We start from the raw sequence: 25,247 nt of genomic DNA on the forward strand, positions 1-25,247 counted from the left end.
ACACCTACGGGAGGTTCTTCTTCTTTACCTCGTCAGTTCTTCACAAGTAGTGAAATAAAATGCGCTTAATTATTGCAAATCTCTTTATTATGCTTTACATTGAGAATGTCTTCCATTTTGTCCCCCACTTCGGAACCACAACTGCAGAGATAAAATAGCACGTCCCAGCATGGCCGCACTCAGGCGGATTCCGATGGGGGTGGAGTCGGAAGAGTTCCCGCCCCCCCTCCTGGTAGGAGGGGGGTTTCCGCTTCCGGCAGCGGCGGCCGCAGCCTCGCTCTGGTCCCTGCGGCTGGCGGCCGAGCCGTGTGTCTCCTCCTCCGCCGCCGCCATATTGTCTGTGTGAGGAGAGGGGAGAGCGGCCACCGCCGCTGCCGCTTCCACCACAGGTACGGTGGGAGCCGCCAGGCGAGGTCGTTGGGTGTGGAGGTGGGCCCAGGATGGGACAACGGGGCGCGGTCTCCCCTCGCGCTCCCAGCGGACTCCGGAGCGGCCCGTCGCCTTCCCCTGCCCCCCCTCTCCCCACACACACATCAGCCGAGGCCCCTGCAGCCCATCGGGGAGGCCTGGGGCCACCCTCCAGGACGGGGAGCGAGGCTTAGGGGGCAGAGGCTGATGTGAGGGTGGGAACTGGCTTTCGGGACTCCCGCTAATTGCTGGGGAGAGGGCTGGACTGGGGCGGGGACTAGGGGGGCAACTTGGAAGAGGGGGTTGCTGGAGGGGGAAGGGAGCTTGAGGGGTGGGGCCACTAGGGGATGCTGGAGGAGGGTGCCTAGGGGAGTGGTGCCTGCTGGGTAGGGTGGGGTGAACCCTCCCGCGGAGCGGAGCAGCTGGAGTAGGGGCCTTCTAAGGGTCCCTCTGGGCCAGGCTGGGCTTCCCACCTGCAGACTGGGGTGCAGAGGGGAGGGAACCCCGGGCGAGGTCTCTGGGGAGAAAGGGGGAGGGGACCACGAAGTGGGGCAGAATGGGTGGAGTTGGAGTTAAAGGTTAGTTGGGAGCCTAGGTGGAAGAGAGGTATGTAGAATGAAAGCTTGGCCAACAGTATACATGTTAAGTTTGTGACCTTTTGAAAGAGTACGACTTTTTTATTTTCGTTTTGGTTATTTTGTTATTATTTTGCAGCGTTGGAACGTTAATAGTCTAGGCAAGTGATGGGTGGAGCTTCAGTAGTTTGTTTTTGGAAAGCAAAGTCAGGGTCGGAAGAAGTCGCTTCTTGACTTTTGCTATTGTGGGAAGGGAAGAGTTCTGAAAAGAAGGTGGTAAATTAATTTGGAAAGACTTGATTACCTTTCCTACTGAGTTCTATGAGAGGCATGGGGAGAGGACAAGAAAAGAAAACTAGAAAGGGACGATTTTTCTAGGAGTTGGGAGACTGCATTACATCTAAGGAGTGGCAATACAGGCTAGTGGTAAAGAACCAGAGTGCTTGGGTTCTCAAATATCAGTGCCATTACTGCTTAGCTGTGTGCCCTAATCTTTGTAATCCTTGGTTTCCCTATATGTAAAGTGGGGGTAGTATTTCCTGGATCATACAGTTATGGTGAGCAATAAATAAGATAATTTTTGTCAAGTGTTTACCACAGTGCCTGACAGGTAGTAAGTGCTTGATAGATTAAAGGGACTAGCGGTATATTTGGGCTTTCTCTGTTCTAGGTAAAATTTGTGGTCAGCAATTTAACAGTAGGCAAGACTTCAGAATGTTACTTTTGTAGTAATTGTTGCAGTTTTTTCTTTTGTTGTAAGTTAGTTGACTTAATTGGCTTGGTGGACCTTTGACTGAAAGACTAGTACCAATAACTCAGTCTTTCCCAAGTCATTTAGAAAAACTTCACCTGCTGTTTTATCTGGACAGGTTTACCCTTCTGTGACTTTGAAATACTTACTTTCCTGTGCCATTGGGGGAGGGTGCATGATTTCAAGAAAGAATGAAAAGATTTGAAGTTTGCTCAGATTGATTTATCAACTGATTACAAAGTTAGGTCACCCTGGTACAACTTCTGTTAAAACAAAAACATGCCCAGTTATGTTCTCTTGTATGGAATAAAGTAAGGAAGAGAAGCATATATTTAAGGGGAACATTGGGTTATTTCTATGTAAAGGGTTTATTGCCTTGCTGTCTGGGGATGAAACAAGTGGCGGCTTCTTTCCCACAGTGTATTTTTAGTTCTCCTGTTGCCTAGCCACTCTTACAGGGTGAATCTTTGATTTTACTCAGAACAGACACCTTTACTTGACAGTCTTTTGGGGAGAGGGGGAATTTTCTTCAGGAACTGAGTTTAAAGCCTTACATGGGGTTTGTGTTTATAGTAGACAGAATGCCACCCCTCTCCAAAAAGATGTCCGTACTTTAATTCCCAGGTTCTATAAATATGTTACATGGTAAAAGGGACTTTACAGGTCTAATTAGGATTAGGAATCTTAAAATAGGAAGACTATTCTTCATTTCATGGGTAGGCCCAGCCTAATCACATGAGGCCTTAAAAGCAGAGAACTCTCTCCACCTGGGAGTCAAGAGAGGGCAAAAGGGTGAAATCAGAGATTCCAATCATGAGAGGGATTCCATTTGCTGTTGCTAGAGGGGGCCACAGGGAAACATGAGAAGGAATACGGGCAGCCTCTAGTAGCAAAGACCAGCCCTAGCTGACAACCAGCAAGGAAATGGAGACCTCAGTCCTACAACCATGAGAAACTGACCAACAACCTGAATGAGCTTGGAAGTGGATATTTTTTTTTTTTTACCCCCTGTTTCTTCCCTTTTAAAGAGTTTATTTATTTATTTATTTATTCACAGAGAGCACAAGTAGGCAGAGCAGGAGGCAGAGGGAGAAGCAGGTTCTCCACTGATCAAGGAGCCCAATGTGGGGCTCGATCCCAGGACTCTGGGACCGTGACCTGAGCTGAAGGCAGCCACTTAACCGACTGAGCCACCCAGGCGCCCCTTGGAAGTGGATTCTTGCCCAGAGTTTCTAGCAGGGAATTAATTTTAGCTTTGTGGGACCCTAAGCAGAAGACATAGCCACATCCAACTAACTTCTGACCTACAGAAACTGTAACAAATTTCTATTGTTTTAAGCCACTCCTGTTGGTTGTAATTTGTTATGGCAGCAGTAGAACACTAGTACAGATTTTTGGTACCTAGAGTGAGGTACTGTTACCTAAAAACGTGGAAGTGGATGAAAGCCAGAAAAATGTTGAGGCGTATGATAGAAAAGGCCTAGAAGAGATTGTGGAAATACGGGTGTTGACTGCAAACTAGGGCTCAGGTGGCAATGAGGTAGGCTTTGGAAACTGGAGGAAAGAAGAAAGAAGATGTTTGCTACATAGTGGCCAAAAAAGTTTAGAATTGTATCCTTTGGTTATGTGGAAAAGAGAACTGGTAAATGATGAGCCTGGCTATCCAGCAGAGGAGATTTCCAAGCAGAGTGTTGAAGGTGCAGTCTGGTGTGTTTGTGGATGTGAGTCTGACTAATGGAGTGAACTCCTGTGAAATTTATAAAAAGCCACTGAGGTCCTTGAGGATTTTATACTATCAGAAACAATGCCAGCTTGGATTGAAAAAGACGGTAGAAAGTTAAAGAAGGCTGTTAAAACCCCCAACTTCTAGGCAGGAAACAGACTGATAAAGCACAGGCGTGAGTATACTGCTTTTCATTAATAAAAGTGGATGACTCGGAGGGTGGAACCAAGCGCGCAGAGAAGTGGAGCTGAAAGCTACAGAGGATTTTCCCCTTAACTTTGAAAAGGAGCAAAGTTTGCCCAGATTTTGAAACTGCTTTGGACCAGTGGATCTGTTTTGTCTTCCATTTTTCTTGCTGGAACTGGAATGTCTTTAACTGTTGCCCTGTACCTGTCCCACCATTGTATATTGGGAGCAGATAATTTTTTTGTTTTCAGGAATTGTGCCTCATGAGTTGTACTTTTTTTTTTTTTTTTTTTTTTTTTTTGACAGAGAGAGATTACAAGTAGGCAGAGAGGCAGGCAGAGAGAGAGAGGAGGAAGCAGGCTCCCTGTGGAGCAGAGAGTCTGATGCGGGACTCGATCCCAGGACCCTGAGATCATGACCTGAGCCGAAGGCAGTGGCTTAACCCACTGAGCCACCCAGGCGCCCCTCATGAGTTGTACTTAATTGTATTATGCTTAGGGCCTCATCCACACCTGATTTAAAAGATGAGATTTGGGACTTTTTAATTGATCAGGTTTAGGTGAGTTTTTTGGACTTCCGAGTTAATACTATAATGGAATGAGACCTCAGAATGTGGGAGGAATGTATTTTGCGTTTGGGAGAGATGTGAATCTCTGGAGGTCAGAGGGTGGGCTGTGGTAGAATAAATGATACCCTGTCCCCCTCCCCTAATCCCTGGAATCTGAATATATTAACATTATGTGGCAAAAGGAACTTTACAAATATAATTATGGTTTAAGTATCTTAAGATAGGAAGATTACCCTGGATTTCCTGAGTGGGTCCAATCTAACATGAAGGCAGAGAACTTTCTCCAGCTGGAGTCAGAGAGATGGGCAGAACAAGTTGGAGATTCAAAACATGAGAGGGACTCAGCCTACCATTACTGGAGGGGACCTCATGGAAAGCATGTGGGCAGCCCTGCTTGACAGCCAGCAAGGAAATGGGGGCATCAGTCATACAACCATAAGAAACTAAACTTACCTAACAATCTAAATAAGCTTGGAAGCAGATTTTCCCCTGGAGTTTTCCAACAAGGAACAGAGCAAAGTGGACATCTTGATTTTGGTCTTGTAGGACCCTAAGTAGAAGACCCAGCCAAGCCCACCTGACTTCTGGCCTATAGAAACTGTGAGATAATAAATTTGTGTTGTTTTATATTTGTGGTAATTTGTTATAGCAACAGTAGAAAACTAACGGGGGGGGTGGTTTTATTTAAGAATTTGGGGGGGATTTTCTAGAGAACAAAAGTACCAAGGATTATTTTGCGAAGCTTTTTGGTCCTAGAAGACTTCGTATAGTAATTGCATTAAGTGGAACCTATACCTTTTTTCTTTGATGTTTAAATATCCTGTCATTGTCCTTAAATGCAATTTGAATTGGTTAGATGACTAGCTTGGTAAAATGTAGATTCTAGAGCTCTAACCCATTTTGGTAGGATTTATCCTATAAATTGGTGATTTTTCCATGCTTATAATAAATATCTTGGATTAGTGACATAATTTCTTCATTACCTTTTATTGGTTGAATGAAGGAGTAAGTTTATATTAGAGCCCTTTAAAGACTTATTTCCAGTTTTTTAGAGGAGACGGAAATGGGTGGTCCTTTTTTGTGAATTGATAACCACCCGTGTACAGTAGTCCGTTCTTTTTACATCTACCCCAACCCATAATGGTAAGGTCTTTTCTCCCTGTCATTATCATTTGAGGTTATCATTTGTCATTTGTCATGATCGTTATCATTGGTGTCAGATTGGGGAATTATAATTGCAGAATGGAGTGCTCTAGCTGTTAAGAAAGGCTGTTTGTTTTTGTTTGGCAGTGGTATCCTATAGATTAGATTGATAAAATGTGGACTCTCAACTTCAGTGAGGACTTCAGAAGTTGGAGGAAAGAAGTCCCAATTCTTTTTGAGTTCGTTACCTGAATAGAAAGATGATTATAAAATTAGAACATTTCAGGGTATGAAGGACTTTTGAGACTATGTGTTTGACTGTAGGGTTTAGAATAAAGGAAATTGGGCCACATGAAGGTTAAGTGGCTCAAGTATCAGCCCTAGAGCTGGCCTAGAATCCTGGTCCAGGCAATGGAGATACATGGCTTTTGAACCATATTCCCTGTGTACCCCTGCCTTGCCCTTTTTCCAGGTTTTACCTTGGACAGATTCTCTCTCTGTGCCTCACTTTCCTCATGGAGTCATTGTGAGAATTGCCACAGTGAATGTAACATATTTAGCAACCATATGAAGTGCTCCAGAGATAGATGTTAATTGTTACAACATTTATGGTAATTGTTTTGGCAACTCTATGACAACCTCTGCATAATACAGTCAATTTGTATTAGTTCAGAAACTGACACATGATGGGACTTGGCATTGGGTTAGGTGTAAGGTAAGGTCTTAGCACTTTAAGGTAATAATAAGGTTTGTGATGTTTGATTTAAAATGAGAAACTGATTGGGGCATCAGGCTGGCTCAGTCACGGGAGCTTGCAGCTCTTAATTACAGGGTTGTGAGTTTCAGCCCCAGGTTGGGTATAGATTACTTAAAAATAAAATCTTTTTTAAAAAATGAGAAATGGATTTGATCTTTTATATCACAATTCATTGGATGATCTAGGCCAAGTTTGTTTCCCAAGAAAATTAGTGCATTTGTACACCTAAATGTCTTTGAACTCCTAAAATTAGTAATTTCAAAAGTGGTATATCATTTAGTTGTTGCTTAGAAATCTGGGCCAGCTAGCCTTTCAGACAAAGAAATTACTCCAGGATTAAGGAAAAGGAACTGCTGTCATTGTAACAAAGGATATATTTACATTGGGCTATATAGATAATTGGTAGTTTAAAAAAAAATTTTTTTTTTGTATTCTCAGGGGTAGGTTTCAGCAGACCTGGTTGCTGACCAATACACGTTTTCCCCCCAACATAGAAATCACGGGTTGAGTCTTTAAAAGTTTACAGTGGAAGAATTCACAATCACGCTGGGAGTGGTATTTCACTGGTTTCTACAAATCCTGTGTCTTTTAGCCTTAGATATGAGACGCCTACTTAGCAACAGTTGCTATGGTGGACAAGCTTTTTTTACATTAGTGGTGATGTTTTCATCTATAGAAAATACTGGGTTATCTGATGTGAGGGTTTTAGGGTTAAATACCAGGTTACACTTAGAATGATCTAATTTATATGTGTCACATCTTAAATGCCTTTATTTTGGCCACTTTTTTCTTTTCTTTTTATACTTTCTGGCCTCATGGATTTCTCTGACAGGTTTTTATTAGCTGAAACATTTTAATCTGCTTGGAAAAGTGAACACTTGGAATTTTTCTGAAGTTATGACTAATACACTAATGGCCATTTCTCAATTTAGGTATCTCATTAATGTGCTATAAATTTTAAGAAAGCAACCCTGTTAAAAATGAATGGATAAGTTATTTTTGTTAAAAAATTGAATTTCTAACTGGTCAGAAGATGTTATTATTTCAACAGACCGCGGAATGCCTGTTACATATCTCGTAGGTGCTGTGCTAAGGATCTCTAGATAGTCCCTCTCCCCAACCTTACAACTGAATGACATTCTGTAATAGTGCATGTATCATTCCACAGCTTAGTAGCTTTCACAGTGTAGTAGCTTTTTGAGATGTTTTCTTATGAAAATTCCTATTGGCTTTTTATCTTTGTTGGGGGGAGGGTATGGTTTCTGAAACAGCTACAGAAATCCGTAGCGGAGGGATCGAGAATTTCATTCTCTCTCTCTCTTTTTTTTTTTAATTTGACTGGGAGAGATCACAAGTAGGCAGAGCAGCAGGGGGGGGGGCAGGGGCGGGGAGCAGGCTCCCTGCTGAGCAGAGAGCCCATTGTGGGGCTCGATCCCAGGACCCTGAGATCATGACCTGGGCTGAAGGCAGGGGCTTAACCTGAGCCACCCAGGTGCCCCAGAGAATTTCTCATTTTTAATGGAGGGGGCACAGAGGATAGTTGGAAAGAACTCCAGCTTTGGGGTGAGGTGACCAAATGTGGAGGTTACTTCACCTCTCTTAAACCTGGATTTTGCCATCTCTCCAATTGGGATAGCAACTGCCATGGACAGTTTATTAACCTTCAGTTTCTTCATCTGTAAAATGGGAATATAAATAGTACTTGCATCAGAGTGTTCTTGTGAGGATTAATAACTAAAGCACCAGTTAGTGTTTTCTCAGGGTTACTGTGAGGGTGAAAAGAGTTATTTTATAAAATGCTGGGTGCCTGACTAATATGAATTCTTTCTCTTTGCTGTCAGTGGAGACAATGTGTTTGTTTATTGCAGTGCTGCTACTCTTTACTCTATTTTTATTTTTTGCTGCTAGGAATTCTTATTTTTTAATGAGGACTTTTGACCTGTACTTCCTGTTTCTGGTGTGTCTTGCTGGGTGAGTGTGAGCTCCTGAATTGGTGTTGGTTAGGGCTGGGTCAGTATATAAGTGACACCCAGTGTAGATTGCCTCAGTTGCTCAAGTACAGTGTGCATTGCCAGAGTGGTTATCTAGTTTTGGTGAATCTAGGGTTCTCATCTAGATAGCAAAGTGAATGTTCCCATCTCAGACTCAGGGAAAGTTCAAGGTTTGCTCACTTAGAGCCTTGTGGACCTGGATCAGAGGTCTTAATTCCCAGTGGTTCTTTTGATCATAGTTTACTTGGGTTTGGGCATTATGTGTTAGGAATATGTTTAGAGTAGTTTTTCCTGTATTGACATCTTTATGTCCTAGTCTCTCAGGTAACCCACTAATTTTTTTTGTTTGTTCTGTTTTTTTTTTTTTAAGATATTTATTTATTTGATAGAGGGAGAAGGCATGAGGTGGAGGAGGGTCAGAGGGAGAAGTAGACTCCCTGCTGATCAGGGAGCCCGAGGCGCAGGTCTCTGTCCTTGGTCTCCGTCCTTGGTCTCCAGGATCATGGCCTGAGCCAGAGGCAGTTGCTTAACCAACTGAGCCACCCAGGTGCCCTGTTTGTTCTGTATTCTTAAATCACACACTGTAGGCAGAGCATGAACCTATCTTTATCAGTACTTTAAAGTGATAAAGCATTCTGTGTATTTTTGACTATATAGATTGAATACAAATAACCATCTGCTTTGGAGTTGGTCTCCCATCTTTTTTTTTTCTTTTCTTTTTTTAGTCTTACTTGAGAGAGCACAAGCCATTGTGGGGGGTGGTGAGGGCGGAGAGGGAGAAGCTGACTCCCCACTGAGCAGGGAGCCCTTGAGGGGCTCTGTCCCGAGACCCTGAGATCATGACCTGAGCTGAAGGCAGACCCTTAAACAACTGAGCCACCCAGTCACCCAGTCTTCCATCTTTTAAAACCCAATTTTTATACTATTGTGGCCTGCTAACCAGCGCATTTAGGTAAGAGACTAATGAAGACTCCTGATTGTTGAAACATCTTCACCCTTCATCTTGCCTTCATATTAATTTTTTTTATTTTTTAAGATTTTTTTATTTATTCATTTGACAGAGGGAGAGAGATCTCAAGTAGGCAGAGAGAGAGGGGGAAGTAGACTCCTTGCCGAGCAGAGAGCCCAATGCAGGTCTCAGTTCCAGGACCCTGGAATCATGACCTGAGCCGAAGGCAGAGGCTTTAACCCACTGAGCCACCCAGGCGCCCCTTGCCTCCACATTTAAAGCAACCCATTTCATTGTAATATTTATGGTAGGCTGTTAATTGAATAAATGTGCAGAATTAGGGAAATAGTGTTGAATTAGTGAAAATAACCTATTTAGGTTTTGAATCCTAAACATACTAGGTTTCAAATTTGGCCTCCATCATTTAGTAGTCCTTTGGTCTTTGGCAGGTCATTTAACCGCTGAACCTCTTTCTCCCTTTCCTTCCACCCTCCACCCCTTCTTCCTTTCCTTTCCTCTCCCTCCTTCCTTCCTTCTTCTTTTCTTTTGCACAGTGAAAGGTGTGGGGTGGTGGGAAGGGGAGAGGGAGAATGTTAATGCAGGTTCCATGCCCATTGTGGGGCTCAGTTTCACAACCCTGAGATCATGACCTGAGTTGAAGTTAGGAGTTGGGCACTTAACCAGCTGAGTCACCCAGGCACCTCTGAACCTGCTTTTTAAAATTATTATTATTTCTTCTTTTTATAAAGATTTGTTTTAGAGAAAGAGAGAATGTGGATGGGGGAGGGGCAGAGGGAGAATTGGAGAGAGAGAGAGAATGTCAAGCACCTGGGTGCAGGGCTTGGTCTTAGGACCTGAGACATGACCTGAGCTGAAATCAAGAGTCCAGCATGAATGGGCTGAGCCGCCCAGGTGCCCCTACACACCTGTTTATTTCTAAAATGGGAGTTTACATTTCCTCCCATGCCTGGTTTATAAGAGGCATTCAAATGGAAAGCAGTAGTTACTACATATTTTAGATTACTCTGGATCTCAGTTGAAGTTTTCTGTCTTTGGGTTCCAAAGGGTCCTGCCAGTGGAATAAAGTTTCAGATTATGACTTTATTTAGACTGTGGTACCTGATAAAATGATATACAGATGAAGACTTCTTTGCCCGTGATTTATTATATTCTGCATTGTTGGAGACAGTACTCTGTCAGGTGTTTGAGGTGGAGCTGTGTTAATTCAAGTCAAACTGCTTGGCTTTCCTTACAGTGCTTCCCTTCATTGGAAGACCTCCAACTGTTGCTGTTATTTATGTAACATTGACACTTTGATTCCTTTTCTGGCTTAAAGGTAGAGAAATAAAATACAGAGAGCCCAAATGGTAATGTTTTTTGTTATTCCATCCTCCCTTGTTTGTTTTATGGAAAAGCTTGAGTGTATTGCCTTTTAAAAGGAATGTTGTAAATTTTGTAGATGGAAATAAAGACAGAAGGCCCAGTAATGTGTAGGGTTGTAATGTCTTAAATATCCTTCAGGTTTGTGTAAGTGATAATTTTGTGAGTTAATCAGGTTTATTGTGAATATTTATATTCCAAATTTGGACCTTTAACAGGGACAGAAAAAACTTACATTGTTGGCTTTGAACAGGTAGTTTTTCTGTTTATTCAGTGTGCACTAGGTTAGAGTCTGTTAAGGGGTCAAGGAGCTAATTGTTAACCTTTTGACCTGTATATTCTTCCCCAATTAAAAAAAAAATACCACTATTTAAATGGCTTAGTTTGGTAGGTGAGGGAGATTATTTCATGACCTTGAGACAAGAAAGTAGAATAATCATAAAGTGGAGGGAAAAAGGCAATTTCATTTAATGTTACATTCAAGTTTACCATTAACCTGTTTTCTTCTGGTTTAGTCTTCCAAGTCAGGGTTGCTTCGTTTAGTTTGTATTTGTTGTTTTTGTTTTTTGTTTGCTTTTGTGCCAATGACTTCCATCCAAATAGATGGTCTCTCAGAAGAAATGTTTTGCTTGTTAATGGTATATCTGGACTAAAAGCTCAAAAGATGATTATATGCATTCCCCTTGAAACAAGGGGACTTACGAAATAGGTTTTTCAGCCTACTGCATGGATTTTGGCAATTTCAGCTTCCGATCTCTATATGTCATTTAAACCAGGATTTTTTCAGCCAATGTACTACATCAGCAGGAGTTACAGATGTGCTGAGGTACTGGTCCCCCCAACCCTCTGGCCATTCATGCAGGCTGCAGGGTGTCTAAGCCAATGACCTTGGTTCCAAAAGTCTCAAAATCACTCATCCCAGTATGCCATACAAATACTACTTTCCCTTGGTGTTTTGACTTTAAAAAGGCAGTAAGCACTGATAGAGAACATTTGGTAACTTTTTTTTTTTTTAACAGTTTTAAGATACAAAAGGCCACAAATCTTAAAATAATCTTGACTTGAAATTTAGAAAAGACCATTTTAAAGTATCTCTCAGACCCTCAAGTAATTCTCTTCCCACATACAATTCAGGAGATCTATACCTTGGGGCACCTGGCTGGTTTACTTGGTAGAGCCTGTAACTTATCTCAGGATTATGTAAATTTAGTCCCATGTTGGATATGGAGATTGCTTGAAAATAAAATCTTTTGGGGGCACCAGGGTGGCTCAGTCATTAAGCATTTGCCTTCAGCTTGGATCATAATCCTGGGGCCCTGAGATCGAGCCCTACATCCAGCTCTCTGTTTGGCGGAAAGCTTGCTTCTCCCTCTCCCACTTCTCTGGCTTATTTATGCTCCCTCCCTCGCTGTCTCTCTTCTCTGTCAAATAAATGAATAAAATCTTTTTTAAAAAGAAAAGAAAATCCTCCCCCTCCCCTCAAAAAAAGAGATACTTTAAAAAGAACTATAGGGGCATGTGGGTGGCTCGGTGCATAAAGTGTCCAGCTCTTGATTTCAGCTCAGGTCATGATCTCAGGGTGGTAAGGAGGAGCCCCATAGTAGGTCTGTGCTCAGCAGGCGTGGAGTCTGCTTAAGATTCTCTCTCCCTCCCTATCCCCATCTCCTCACTTACACACCCTCACTCTTTCAATAAATAAAATCTTTCAAAAAAAAGACTATAAATTATATAAGTTTAGACACTTGTGAAGAAATTCATGTTCTTACTTTTTTAATACAGTGAAGCAAAAACTCGAGTACCCTTGCTTAAAACTGTTGTCTTCACTTCAGTGACTCTGCCACTGTATCTTTTCTGAAGCTGACATTTTGTTAATCATTTGTCAAGCTTCCTCCTCATGCTAGAACATAAATTGAAGCCTAGGATACATTGTCTTCCTCTTATCCCTTCAGGAAAGGATGGGATATACTTAGTTTGAGAAATTTAAATGTTTAATATTTATGTAAATTATCAAATTAACCTTTTAAAATGGAAATTTTATAGTGTTAATAATAGGATTTTTAATTCGGCCGGGGTTTACAGATTCCTCTGAGTCTGTAACAGAAGGTGCAGACCTTTCCTTCAAAAAATATACCTGCACAGGGTATATACTTGTAGAGAGTTTTGTGGGCCTCTGATCTCTATTGATGGACTCCATTTTCTTTCTTTCTTTTTTTTTAAAGAGTTTATTTATTTATTTGACAGAGATCACAAGTAGGTAGAAAGGCAGGCGGGGGGCAGGGGGAAGCAAGCTCCCCGCTGAGCAGGGAGCCCGATGCTGGCTCCATCCCAGGACCCTGAGATCATGACCTGAGCCGAAGGCAGAGGCTTTAGCCCACTGAGCCACCCAGGCGCCCCCGATGGACTCTGTTTTCAGTGCTATAATTTATGTAGCCCAAATAATAAATTCCCCTTTTATTATTTTTAGTTCTGTAACATTTGCCTGACTTTATTATTTGTCACGGTATTATGCTCTTTCAACAGACATTTCTGGACCATATGCATCTTTCTGTGATAGACTCCTGAGGGTACAGAGGCACTATTTTCTGCCCTTGGAATTTTGTTTAGCTAAAAAGACGGATGTGTGACAGTACAGTGACTGTGCTAGATTGAAGGAGTAAACAAAGAGTGCTATTGGAGTGCAGAGGAAGGGTCTTGACCATTAGATTTTTTGTAAATCCATGTTTGATTCTGCGTTTCGTTTCCTTCTTTCTTTATTTTTTTTTAAAGATTTTATTTATTTATTTAACAGGGAGAGATCACAAGTAGGCAGAGAGGCAGGCAGAGAGAGAGAAGGGGAAGCAGGTTCCCCACTGAGCAGAGTGCCCCATGCACGGCTTGATCCCAGGGTCCTGGTATCGTGACCCAAGCTGAAGGCAGAGGCTTTAACCTACTGAGCCACCCAGGCGCCCCTGATTCTGCATTTCTTAATTGGCAAGAGGTATATTGTGAATTGGAATTCTAAATAGTCTTCAATTGAGGACTTAAATGTGCTTGCCACTGCATGTAATAATGCTGGGTATTTTCTTTGCCCATATTTCCCCTCAGTTAGCTTTGTAAGATACATAGTATTAATTTTCTTTCTTTCTTTTTTTTTTTTAAGATTTTATTTATTTATTTGACAGAGCTCACAAGTAGGCAGGGAGGCAGGCAGAGAGAGAGGGGGAAGCAGGCTTCCCGCTGAGCAGAGAGCCCCATGCGGGGCTCGATCCCAGGACCCTGGGATCATGACCCGGGCCGAAGGCAGAGGCTTAACCCACTGAGCCACCCAGGCGCCCCCATAGTATTAATTTTCTAATCTTACATATGTATTTAGTGTAGAGCAGGGATTGCTAACCCAAATACCTACAGGACTACAGGAGTCAGACCAATAAGATAAATGAATTGTCCAGGTTTACCTGTGGCATCTCCATTGGTTGGGTTTTAGAGGTTATTGTTGGATAACACAAGTTAGCTGATCCAAGGGATTTTTATCAGTGCAGGAGTACAGAATTATTGTAATCTAACAGACCTACCTACTTTTTCTTCTTCTTTTGAGAAATTGAAGGTTAATTTTTTGTTGTTTTGGGGGGTGGCAGCTAAGTCACACTTAAATATTTATAATGAAAATTTTTAGTACATAATTCAACTTTTGTACTATAATATGTAATATGTAATAATATGTAATAGCTGATTGGCTTTTTTTAAGGGTTTTGTTTTGTTTTTTTAAGAGCAAGAGCGTGTTTGCATACATGAGTTGGGGGAGAGGCAGAGAAACAGGGGAAACAGACTCCATGCTGAGCAGGGAGCCCAACGCAGGCTTGATCTCACAACGCTGAGATTGTGACCTGAGCCAAAACCAAGAGTTGGACACTGAACTGACTGTGCAACTCAGGGGCCCCCATAGCTGATTCACTTTTTGAAAAAACATGAAAAACTTGTACATGAATGTTCTTCATAGGAGCATTGTTCATAGTGGCCAAAGAGAGGAAGCAGCGCAGATGTCTTATCAACTGATGGATGAACAAAATGTAGTATAGCTTTACAGTAGATTCAGCTGTATAAAGGAATGAACTACTGTGACAGAAACTGCAACATGGATGAACTTTGAAAACATACTAAATGAAATGAAAGAAGCCACACAAGGTCACATTGCGTGATTGATTCAGTTTGTATGGAATGTCCAGGATAGGCAAATCCATAGAGATAGGAAACAAATTGGCAGGGGTGGTGGAGCATTAGGAATGACTGCTGTGGAGTGTTGGGTTTCTTTTTGATGTTCTGGAATGTTTCTTTTTGATGTTCTATAGAATGTTCTGGAATCAGATGGTGATGATGGTTGCACATTGTGAATATATTAAAAACTATTGAATTGTGCACTTTAAAAGAGTAAGTTTTATGTAGTGTGGATTTTATTTTGAGTTTTTCTTTTTCTTTTTTTTTAATTTAAGATTTTATTTATTTATATGAGAGAGAGAGAGCAGGAGAGAGGAGGGTCAGAGGGAGAAGCAGACTCCTGCTGAATAGGGAGCCCATTATGGGACTCCATGATCATGACCTGAGCCAAAGGCAGTCTCTTAACCAGCTCTCTTATCCAAAGAAAAGAAAAAGTCTGTGTGAGCCAAATGGGATATTGTTTGCTGTAGAACAGAATGAGTAAGCTGTGGATCTAGACAATAAATCACTGCCTCTCTGTGACCTTACAGCGATTACTCCAATTTGCCTTCTGTAAAATGGGGAAAATATTACCTACAACTAGTTAGGTTTAAAAGTAGTAAATATAAATCCTAAGAAGTGATAACTGACCCTCCATAGGCTTTCATATATCATTAGAGTTAGAAGCCAGCCAGTATTTGCTGCCCTAAGTTCCATCCTGTTTTTTATTGTTAGCAAGTTTAGAACAACCCACCCTATTGTTTACTGCTTATTGGTCACCTACAGGAAGTATGTGGTTGTCTCCTATGTAACCTCCATGACAGTAAAGGAAAAAGTAGGGGAAGGTATTAATCCTTATATTCTGCAGTTTCCTCACTAAAATCCAATAACAGAGTCAGGGTTGTATTTCTTCTCAGTGGTTACAGTGTTCCCATTCTTTCTATAACCTCCTGGTACCTTATAAATCCAAGGTTCATGTCTTTCAGTAATAAATGTCTGTGGCTCTATCACGGAGTGTCAGACACTGTGCTGATCACATGGGTAAATCACATAGCCTCATAAATATTTGTGGCTCCAGGGGCACCTGGGTGGCCCAGTTGGTTAAGTGTCTGCCATAAGTTCAAATCATGATCTCTGGTCATGGGATGGAGCCTTATGTTGGCTCCCTGCTCAGTGGGGAGTCTGCTTCTCCCTTACCCTCTATACTCCACTCATCCTCTCTCTCTCTCTCTCTTTCTCAAATTAAAAAAAAAAAAAAGCTTTTGATTCCAAAGAAACATCTCTCACACATATTGACTGGTTTCTTATCTCATTGGGAAATAATAGTATGACTGTTTTAAAACTCTGGTGTTGGTGATGGATGTGCTTTACATGTAAGACCAAAGAACATCTTTAAAATTAGATGCAGATCAAAAATACCCATCATAGAGCCAAACTGCTTTTCTTAGTTTTGAACATGAGCAGGTCCATGTGCAAGCAGGGTTGATTTTTGCCAAAATACTGTATATTGTTACCTTAATAGTTTGCGAAACATTTATGGAACACTTTCCCATGCTAGGCACTGTGATAAATACAGGTTATATACCAAGAGAAATAAATTCTGTTTTAGGTCCTTGAGTTTATAATCTATTTAGAAAAGAGATCTGCATAAACAAGACAATTGATAATGTAATGAGTATATATGGGGGTGCTTTGGTCCCATAGAGGAGCACTTGGCTCATTTTGGAGAGGTGTAGAAAGGCTTTATCATGGATGTAAGACCTGGCTGATTCTTTTTTTTTTTTTTTTTTTTTAAGATTTTATTTATTTATTTGACAGAGAGAGATCACAAGTAGGCAGAGAGGCAGGCAGAGAGAGAGAGAGAGGAGGAAGCAGGCTCCCTGCTGAGCAGAGAGCCCGATGTGGGACTCGATCCCAGGACCCTAAGATCATGACCTGAGCCAAAGGCAGCGGCTTAACCCACTGAGCCACCCAGGCGCCCCAGACCAGGCTGATTCTTGAAGGGTGAGTGGAGTTTCCCCTAGCAAACATTATTGGAGGTCATAAAATTAAAGTCACAGAGAAGGAAAAAAGCATGTTCAGTACTCATTTGCTTAATGTTTTAAAGGTTTAAAACTTCTTTAAAGTGTTAGAAATGTTAAGCTGTACAGTAGAAAGACATTAGAATAGAGCAGAGGTTGTAAACTGATACCCAGTACAGTACTGATTGAACTGGTTATGGGACTACTCAGGTTTTCATTTCTTCTTGTGTTTGTTTTGGTAAGTCTTTCCTCTAGGAATATCAGATTTACTGGCATGAAGTTGGTTGTGTTATCCTGTGTTTAGTTATTCTGTTTTAGAATATAGCATATGATAAATTCTCCTTTAAAATTTTTATTTTTAGAATTAATATAAATAAAATTGGTTTCTTTTTGTGTGTACAGTTCAGTGGATTTTAACACATGGAGAGATTTGTGTAACCGCCATAACAACGAAGACAGAGCAATTAATTATATCACCTCCATCGTGTACCTCAGTAGTCACACCCATCCTCCTACCCCTATTCTCTGGTAGTCACTATTCTGTTTTCAGTTACTGTGGTTTTATCTTTCCAGAAATGTTATATAAATGAAATCAGACAATATATAGTATTTTGAAACTCACTTTTTTTAAACAGCATGTTGCCTTTGAGATTCATTGAAGTTGAATCAATGGTTCGTTCCTTTTTATTGCTTAGCAGAGGTGTGTAGTGTTCCATTGTATGGATGGACCACAGTTGTGACGGGGATTGCTGGGTCGTGTGAAAAATGTAACTGCCAAATTGTTTTCTAGAACTAACTATACCATGTTGTGTTCCCATCAGTATGTGTGTTAGTTTTTCCACATCCTCTCTAGCACCAAGTATTGTCAATATTTTACTTTTTTTTTTTTTTAAGATTTTATTTATTTATTTGTCAGAGAGAGAGAGAGAGAGCGTGTGCACTGGCAGACAGAGGCAGAGGGAGAAGCAGGCTCCCTGCCGAGCAAGGGACTCAGTCCCAGGATGCTGGGATCATGACCTGAGCCGAAGGCAGCTGCTTAACCAACTGAGCCACCCAGGTGTCCCTCAATATTTTACTTTTAATTTTTAAATAATTTTAGATTTACAGAAGAGTTTGTGAAGATAGAGTCCTCAAATGCTCATCACCCAGTTTCACCTAGGGTTAACATTTCACATAACCATGACACTTGATTAAACCTAAGAAATAAACAATAATACAATACTGTTAACTAAAATGGACTTTATTTGGATTTTACCAGTTATGTGCTTTTTCTGGTCCAGGATACCACATTGTATTAGTCATCATGTCTCCTTAGTTTCCTTCAGTCTGTGATAATTTTTCAGTCTTTCCTTGATTTGCAAGACTGACACTTCTGGAGAAGACTGGTGAGATTGTAGAATGCCTTTCAATTTAGGTTTGACCGATGTTTTCTCATAATTAGATTATGGTTATGAATTTTGGAGAATACCACAGGTGACATGTCTTTCTCATCATGATGATTGCATTAAGGTTATGTGATTTAATATAATTTATCTTTAGTGATGTTTAGGTTGTATCTGCTATGTTTCTCCACTCTAGAATTATTATTTCTCCCTTTACATACTTATTTATTAGAAGGGCTTTCCTAAGTCCAAGCCAATTTCAAGGGGAGGAACATTAAGTTCCACCTCCTCGAAGGAGACATACCAAATGATTTATGGACTATGTTAAAACCACCAGAGTAATTAATGAGGATTGGAAGAGATTCTTAGAGGCTATGCAGATAATTCTGTTTCTCCTAAAAGTTCTACTAAGTTTAGCATCTGTCAGTGGATCTTGGCTACAGCAATTACTGTTGCTGGTCTAATGGAAATTTTCTCTTTCTTTCTGGATGTATATGTAAGTTGGAATTCTTATGTAGGGAAGATTTTCAAAATTTAATTACTTAGTGTGGACTCGTGGATATTTATTTTACTCTTTAGGGTCATAATCTAATTCCATCATTGTTACTCAGATTGTTCAAGCTTTGGCAGTTGATGTTACTTCCATTTGGCTCCCATGTGTTTTTGACTACAAGATCATCTCCCCCATTCTAGAATCCGCCACTTCTCCAAGGAGCATTCCTTTTATTAGAGAAAATTATTGAGAAACCAAGATGTGGGCACTAATTAACTGTCATTGCTACTCCTTGACACTATTTCTAGTAGCTCTCAGTGGACAGAGTTAGGAATTTGCATTCAGTAATACTTTGTTGTGTACAGTTCTGTGGGTTTTGACAATGCTTTGAGTAACAAATCCACCTCTACAGTGTTATACAGAACATTTCATTGTAATGGGACAGTCACTCATCTGTTCTCTCTTTATGGTTTGCCTTTTCTAGAATGGCCTATAAATGGAAGTATGCAATATGTAGCTTGTCGTTTTTAAAGATTTTAAGTAATCTCTACATCCAGCATGGGGCTTGAACTTAAAACCCCAAGATCAAGAGTCATATGCTTTACCAGCTGAACCAGCCAGACCGCCCCGTATGTAGCTTTTTGGATCTGGCTTCTTCACTTAGGGAAATATATTTAAGATTGTTATGTTCTTCAGATCAGTTGTTCTTCATGTTCTAAAGATCAGTTGTTTTCCACTGTGTGCTTGTACCACCATTTGTGTATCCATTCATGTGTTGTACATCTTGATTGTTTCAGTTATTTTGCAGTTGCATATAAAGCTGCTATCATCATTCAGGTATAGGTTTTTGTGTGAGCATTGGTTTTTCAGTTCACTTGAAAAAGTACCTAAGAGTGGGAATTGCTAGGTTGTACGGTTAATATATGTTTAACTTTGAGAAACTGCCAAACTTTTCTAAGCTGGCTATATATACCATGTTGCATTCCCATCGGGAATGAATTAATTTGTTACTCTGCATCCTCACCAGCTTTTGGTATTGACTTTTTATTTTATTTTATTTTTAAAATATTAACCATTTTAGTAGATCTGTAGTGTATCTGTATTTTATTTGTGAGAGAGCGTGCGGGGGGAGCGGCAGGCAGGGGGAGAAGCAGGCTCCCTGCTGAGCAAGGAGCCCAATGTGGGGCTCCATCCCAGGACCCAGGAATCATGACCTGAGCTGAAGGCAGATTCTTAACCAACTGAGCCACCCAGGCATCCCTTCATTTTTATTTTAATTTGACTTTCCCTAATGATTAACAATACTGTGCATCTTTTCTTAAGCTTATCCATAGATCTTCTTTTACAAAGTGTCTGTTCAGATCTCTTGTCTCTTTGTTATTTGGGTTGTTTTCTTATTTTTGAGTTCTTTTTATATTATACATTTAAGTCTTTTATCATATATGTGATTTACAAATTTATTTTCCCTATCTGGGGTTTATTTTTCATTCTCTTAGCAGTGCCTTTCACAGAGAAGAAATACTTTAATACTTGATGATGAAGGGGCGCCTGGGTGGCTCAGTGGATTAAGCCGCTGCCTTCGGCTCGGGTCATGATCTCGGGGTCCTGGGATCGGGTCCCGCATCGAGCTCTCTGCTCAGCAGGGAGCTTGCTTCCCTCTCTCTCTCTCTCTGGCTGCCTCTCTGTCTACTTGTGATTTCTCTCTGTCAAATAAATAAATCTTTAAAAAAAATAATAATAATAATACTTGATGATGAAGCCCAGTTTATCCATTTTTATTTTTATGGATTATGCTTCGGCATTATGTTTTAAGACCATTGCCTGATCCTAATTCCAGGTCCTCAGGTCACAAGATTTTCTTCTAAAGGTTTGAAAATGTTATGTTTTATATTTAGGTTTACCATTCATTATAAATTGCTTCTTACATAATGTGTGTAAGGTTTAGGGTGAAGTACATGATTGTGCATATGGATGTGCAAATGTTCCAAAACCTCTTAGAGAAAATATTACCCTTTCTCCATTGAACTGCCTTTGTACTGTTGTCAAAAATCAACAGGCCATATTTGTATGGCTCTATCTCTGTATTCCCCATTGTGTTCCACTGATCTGTTCTAGCCCTTTGCCAATACCACACTGTTTTAGTAACTGTGGCTTTGTAATAACTTAAGATTTATGTTATTCCTTCAGCATTTTTTTTTTCAAAACTGTTTTGATTATTCTAGTTCATTTGGATTTTTTTTTTTTTTTTTTAAAGATGTTTTTGGGGCACCTGGGTGGCTCAGTGGATTAAAGCCTCTGCCATCGGCTCCGGTCATGATCCCAGAGTCCTGGGATCGAGCCCCGCATTGGGCTCTCTGCTCAGAGGGAGCCTGCTTCCTTCTCTCTCTCTGCCTGCTTCTCTGCCTCCTTGTGATCTCTGTCAAATAAATAAATAAAATCTTAAAAAAAAAAAAAAGATTTTATTTATTTGACAGAGAGCTTGGGTAGAGGCAGAGGAAGAGGGAGATGCAAACTCCCCGCTAAGCAGGGAGCCCAGTGGACTCAATCTCAGGACCCTGAGATCATGACCTAAGCCAAAAGGCAGATGCTTAAACACAACTCAGCCACCTGGGTTGCCCCTGGATCTTTTTTTTTTTTTTTTTTTTTTAATCTAGTCTGACAGTCTTTATCTTTATCTGGATAATTTATTTCATTTATGTGGAATATAATTAGTCATATTTCAGTTTAACTTTTCTCTCACTGTCTCTTATGTTCTGGAGTTATTTCTCTTTTTCTTACCTTTTTTGGGGGTTCTTTTTATTATTTCATTTCCCCCCTCTTTCTACTGTTGAAATACGTCGTACCATCATAGATGATAATAACTTGGAACTTGGAACCGTTATTTACCAAAGTCTGATATTAATGATCAGTGTTTGCTTGAACTTTTCCATACATTTTTATTTTGCTTGCTCTTCTTTCTTTCAACACAAACCTTCCAGAAGGGTTTATTGTTCTTTATTTTATTTATTTAGAGATATTTGCTGAATATAGAATTATAATTTGGCAATTTTTTTTCCTTAGCACACTGTAGATATTAAACTGTCTTCAAGCTTCATTGTTGCTTTTGGAAAATTAGCTGTTCTGAGTTGCTTCTTTGGATGTCGTCTGACTTCTCTGCTTGCTTTTCAGCTTCTTTGCTTTGATTTTTCTGCTGTTTTATTATTGTATGTTGTGGATTTCTTTTTATTTATTCTCTTTGGAATTTATTGGCTTCTGGAATGTGGTTGTGTTTGATTGCTTCTGGGAAATTTTCAGCTATTATACCTCTTATAAATATTGCCTTTCCCCTGTGCCATTTTCTCCTTTTTTTTTTTTTTTGTTAGATTTTATTTATTTATTTGAGAGAGAGCACAAGAGTGGGGGAGAGTCAGAGGAAGAAGCAGACTCCCTGCTGAGCTGGGAGCCTGATGTAGGACTCGATCCCAGGACTCGGATCATGACCTTAGCGAAAGGCAGTCACTTAACTAACTGAGCCACCCAGGTACCCCCATTCTTTTTCTTGTAGTCCTGATCAAAAGTGTACCAAACCATTCCACAGTTTCTTTTTAAAAGTTCTGTTTTGTTCTTTTCACTTCTTGAAACCTGTAGTATCTTGTTGCTTCATATATTCTGAAGCTTGTCTCTTATTTCTATAAGCATAGTCAGCATGGTTGTTTGGAGTTTGCGTTTGATGAGATCAGAAGTCTCTGTAGGACTTTTGTGTTCTTTTTTTGCCGGTTCTTACTCTTGTAGTCTTTTCCTTCAGTAACTAGTTATCTTTTATTACAGGTTGCATATTATATTTGAAAAATAATTTGTAGGAATCATTTGAGGCCCCTAATAGCAAGGTTCCCCACCCCTCCAGAGAGCTTACTCATGTGAGGTATCTGGACATTACAGGTCCAGGGACCACCTTAAAGCAAGCTTCGTATCTGATACTCCCTCCATAAGGATGTAATTCTTCCCTGGCTCTTCCTCTTCCTATTTAGTCTTACCCTGAGGTTGTAACCCTCTGAAGTTAGCTTATTATGAAGGTCTCCTTTGAGACTCCTTCCCTTGTGAGGGCCCTGTGCTTTCCATCAGGACAAAATTCTAATTTTCAGGGATCAACAAAGAGCCTTTGGACTTCCTTCCTTCTCTGGGTTCTCATTTTCTCTTCGCTGTAGGCTATAATTGTTTATCTGTTTTATTTAAGAGTGAGAAAATGAGAATGTGTGTATGTGTGAGAGTGAGTGAGTGAGTGTAAGTGTGTTTAATCTGTTCTCTAGCTGTTCTCAGTGGGAAGATTGACCCAAATAACCTAGCCCACCCTTACTGAAAACAGGAAAATTGCCTTCTACAATCTTGGTTTCTTTGAAAACTGAGAAGCACTAGTTACACTCTCATGGATCTAAACCCCCTAGCTCTTTGTCCTTTCTAGGCATTTGCTTTGTGACGTCTGTAGTAGAACTTATCTGTATGAGTAGAGAAAGGAAGAGAATGAGATCAGAATTGCAATGGTTATGAGTTAATTTTTTTTTTTTTAAGATTTATTTATTTATTTATTTATTTATTTGACAGACAGAGATCACAAGTAGGCAGAGAGGCAGGCAGAGAGAGAGAGGAGGAAGCAAGCTCCCCACTGAGCAGAGAACCCGATGCGGGGCTCGATCCCAGGACCCTGGGATCATGACCGGAGCCGAAGGCAGAGGTTTTAGCCCACTGAGCCACCCAGGTGCCCCGAGTTAATCATTTTTTTTAAGGCACACATTAGTAACAGAATTACTGGAACAAAATGTTCCAGTGTTATCCAAATCCAATATTAAAGCGTCTTGCTAGTCTGATGTACTTCTTTCTTATAAGGCATAATGAGTTGTGCCAGCCTCTTATCAAAGGGTATAATGTTTTAGGGTATAATGTTCCTGGTCTTTAAAATTCTTGACTTGGGGCGCCTGGGTGGCTCAGTGGGTTGAGCCGCTGCCTTCGGCTCAGGTCATGATCTCAGGGTCCTGGGATCGAGTCCCGCATCGGGCTCTCTGCTCGGCAGGGAGCCTGCTTCCTCCTCTCTCTCTCTGCCTGCCTCTCTGCCTACTTGTGATCTCTGTCTGTCAAATAAATAAATAAAAATCTAAATAAATAAATAAAATTCTTGACTTGTTTAAAGTCTTGTGCTTTGCAGTTTTCTTGTTTTACTGTTTTTCATCTAAATAGTCCTATGCAGCCTTCAAAACTAAGCTTAGATGTTATTTTTTTCCTGGCAGCTTTCCCCAAACATGGGGGTACTCCATTAATATTTATTGAATGAATGGTAGTGGGTGGGTGCAGTGCCTGCAGAGCACCATAACTTAATTCTTTAAAGCACTGGTCACTTGTGATGTGATGGACTGTACCCTTTGTCAAGGGCAGAGATGATTTCCCTTTATTTTCCAGGGCCTGGAGAAAGAATCTCTTCCTGGCAGTTGCCACACATTTCCTGGTACATAATTGTTTAATAAATACTTACTGGGTGAACATTATGCTGTTAATTTGAAAGGAAGAGAGAATGAGGGATTAAGGACAACTATGGATACATGAAACAAGTAATTCGGGTAGTACTAACTACTGTTTTTGTGTGTTTATTTGGCCTTCTAGGCAGTGCCATTTTGAAAGGGTGAAAGGTGGGGCGCCTGGCTGGCTCAGTCTGTGGAGTGTGTGAATCTTGGTCTCGGGGCTGTGGGTTCCAGCCCATATTGGGTGTAGAGATTACTTAAAAGCAAAAATCTGTTTAAAAAGAGGGAAATGGGGGAGAAGCCAAGTTTCTATGATTTGTCTTTGCTTTTACCAGGTGCGAGTATAGTTATGTTCTCTCTGAGTTTGTTTACAAAGCCTGTTTCTCTTGCCAGTTTATGTTGCCCGATTGCTAGGAAGAAGAATTCACTCTCTGTAGCAACAGTGCTAAGAAGGTGTTGTTTTCCTTATACAACTGCTTTCCCCTGAATGAGCAGTCTTAAATCATGCAGTCAGTGCAGTGTAAGCACATTCCTCATTCTTTACTGTAGAAATCTTTGCCCTGTCTGGATGATTATGAGATCTTGTTCATTCACTGTGGTTGATCTAGGGATGGGAGGGTTTTTGTGGGTTTTTTTAAGATGGAGACTCTAAAAAACATCAGGATTAAAAGAACTGATAAAACCATATTATTTGAAATCAGACTTTTTAAATTTAAAGTTCAAGAATAATCTTTTCCAGTTCATTAGGGAATTTATCTATAAAAATACATTGGCACAATCTATATAGTTCACTGGCCCAAATCCAGCATGTAATTTTGATTTTGTAAATAAAGTGTTATTGAAACATTAGAAAAAAATACATTGGCACAGATGATTAATCAGACATGCAGTTTTCTGGTATTGGACCATTTACTAAGCCTCTAATTTTCTTTTTAGTTGCTAGATTGAAAAACAGAAATACGGTGTAGAAGAGATTAGAGGGAGAGATTCGTTGAGGACAAGAGGAATTTTTATTGAAACTAATTAGTTCTGTATTCCATTTATGTTGATAAACATGATTTTGGCAGTACACATTGTAACCTTCTGGTTGGATGGAGTTTTCCTTGCATGTTATTAAAGAAGAGGTCAAACAGAATTGTATAACTGGCTTTGGTTGTAGGTGTGGTCTGACTTTAGTAGGGTAAATTTTGTTGGCAGAATTTTTCAGTTGATTAATTGGCTTCTATTAGTCTTAAGTATTAAAGAAACAAAATATAGCCATTGT

General features: G+C 40.4%; 1 protein-coding gene across 2 annotated transcripts in view; it reads left to right on the forward strand.

The window, feature by feature from the left end:
• Positions 1–207: 207 nt before the first annotated feature.
• CSNK2A1 (casein kinase 2 alpha 1) overlaps positions 208–25,247 on the forward strand; it is a 53,874-nt gene continuing 28,834 nt past the window's right edge. The window contains exon 1 of one of the 2 annotated variants that reach the window (XM_082745873.1): positions 208–389. The gene's annotated coding sequence lies outside the window, so the exon portion shown is untranslated. The remainder of the gene's footprint in view (positions 390–25,247) is intronic. The other variant, XM_082745874.1, reaches the window with a different exon arrangement.

The sequence above is a fragment of the Mustela nivalis genome (genome assembly GCF_964662115.1).
Source record: "Mustela nivalis genome assembly, chromosome: 8".
In the NCBI taxonomy this organism is placed as follows: Eukaryota; Metazoa; Chordata; class Mammalia; order Carnivora; family Mustelidae; genus Mustela; species Mustela nivalis.